Source organism: Bombus pyrosoma, unplaced genomic scaffold, assembly GCF_014825855.1.
Source record: "Bombus pyrosoma isolate SC7728 unplaced genomic scaffold, ASM1482585v1 HiC_scaffold_4700, whole genome shotgun sequence".
In the NCBI taxonomy this organism is placed as follows: Eukaryota; Metazoa; Arthropoda; class Insecta; order Hymenoptera; family Apidae; genus Bombus; species Bombus pyrosoma.
The window spans coordinates 19,807-22,024 of record NW_025219958.1 but is presented as its reverse complement, the minus strand read 5'-3'; positions in this window follow the sequence as shown (position 1 = coordinate 22,024).

Genomic DNA, 2,218 nt, shown 5'->3' with positions numbered 1-2,218 from the left:
AGACACTTGTCGTGAATGTTTCTAATAAACATGTATCATAACTCCTGTCTATATTATTGAATCGTTTTCAAATTTTACGCATGTAATCTTGAGACTTTCCCGTCAGTATAGATACCAAACTGTTTTAACAAATTAGTTTTAACAAACACCTCATTTTATTAATTGAAATTTGTAAGTGTAAGCTTTCGAATACTTTCGTAAGCCACTGTATATCGATAAGAGATTGAACTTCGTAGATAGATATCGATAGCATGGATACGTTTACAAATATATTAAATACTTGTCAGGACCGACACACTTTAAAACCTGATGGGTTGGTGGGCTGATGACGGAGACCCACCAGACGGCAAAGGACTGCACGCGACAGCAGGAGGTCTTAGGGCCCAGACCCGACATCCGGGGGTCCTCCCTACTTCATTAGATGGTTATCAGTCTTGGAAAACCACGGCTGGAGCTCGGAACTAAATTGTCATTAGTGTAGTCAAGGTGTTAGTAAATAAAATCTGTTTTTTTTTTTATTTTCATCTTGGATTTTTTACGTGAGAGCGTCAGCGTGATACGATCGCTTATCTGCTGTTTCTATAAACACACCATAGCTGGCGTGAAATGATCTACAGAACGGATCAACTCGTGAAAAAGCGGAGAAGTTTGTCAAAACACGTAACGACGGAAATGGTACTCAATGCCGCAGGCTAATAGCCTCGAGCGTTTAGCGCTCCATTCTGCAGAACGGCAGGCGAGGCACTCGCCAACATTGAGTGCAATTGCCATTGTCACACGCTCAGAAGCAGTAACAGGGTAGACAAGATATCCTGCATGCCACAGCTATCGAAACAATAATAAGATAGTAATAAGAAAGTAACGGAATAGCCGCCTTTGATATACACCCGACGATAACCCCTCCAGGGGGACTAACACCTCGGTATAAAAGCCCTACCAAATTAGCGCTCGATACCTTTTTTGTTATAACACTCTGAACCGCCACTCAGTTGAATTCGTGCAGTAAATTTTACTCCATATCTAAAGTACAAATTCCTTTTTGCCGTATTTGTGAAACGTTCAAAATACGCCGCGAGGAGACACCGGCGATCTGTTAATTTCATGATTTCTCGTGTCTCCAAAGTGACCGTTTCGTCAAACTGTCTAGCATTTCCATTGAAAACAAAATACGATTTTCTAGCTTTTTCCATGCTTTCCTTAACAAAGATGTCTGTTCTCTCGCGTACTAGTGTTATATTTTCTAGACCTTTAGCTTTTGAAATAAATTGGCAAATCTAACCAAAAAGCGGACGCGTTCTAAGCGCCCTTAAGCCATTTTTTGTACACATTGAAATGTTTATAATCAATAACAATAGATATCATTTTATTCAAGAAAGTCCACAGAATTTTTTATCTAAAACGCAACTTGATCGCTGCTACTATAATAGCACAAAACATCTGTGAAGTTGAGAATTTGAATTTTTCTCACATTTTTTCTCAAAGTTGAATTTTTCAAATCCTGTGCGTTCCAGCAAAAAATGGTTTTTGGATGCGTATTTAGCTCACAAATATGCACAAGATTCAATTATTGAAGGTTGTAAAACTAGATACGTGTTGAACAATGTATTCATATTGAATTTAGATTATTCTCTCAATTCGGCCGTCATTAAAGTCCGATGGTATCAGCCTCCTCACGGTGCGACGTCCGGATTCATCAGTATTATTATTTCTCAAGAATAGGGTTCGGCTTTGTGTAGTTCTAACAGCCACCAATATGTGTAAGACTTGTGCGTTCAAAAGTTTTTTTTTTACATTTTCCAGCTAGTTTCGGGTCAGTAAAAAAGGAAAAAGAACAAAGTCAGTAAACAGTTCGCCCGTTATAGAGATAGTTTGCAGGTCACAGCTACGTGTTTATGGAGGTATTCTAGTCTACAAATTTGAAAAAATCGGGAATTTTTTTTCATATTTCCAAAGTTTAGACATTCAAGAATAAGCCCTTAGAAGAATTTTTTAAAATTTCAATTGTTTGTGAGTTACAGCCATGAGATACAGAGCGGAACAAATAAACAGTTTTAATTAATAACAATTACGGCTATTGTATTTTAGAATTTTTCCTTTTCATCGTTAATTCTGTGTTTTACATGTAGGAAAGATGTTCTTGTATGGAGCAAGAATCGACGATTAAAAATATGTAAGAATGCTATACCATTCTGTGAGTAAAATTGCAGGAAACTTGTCT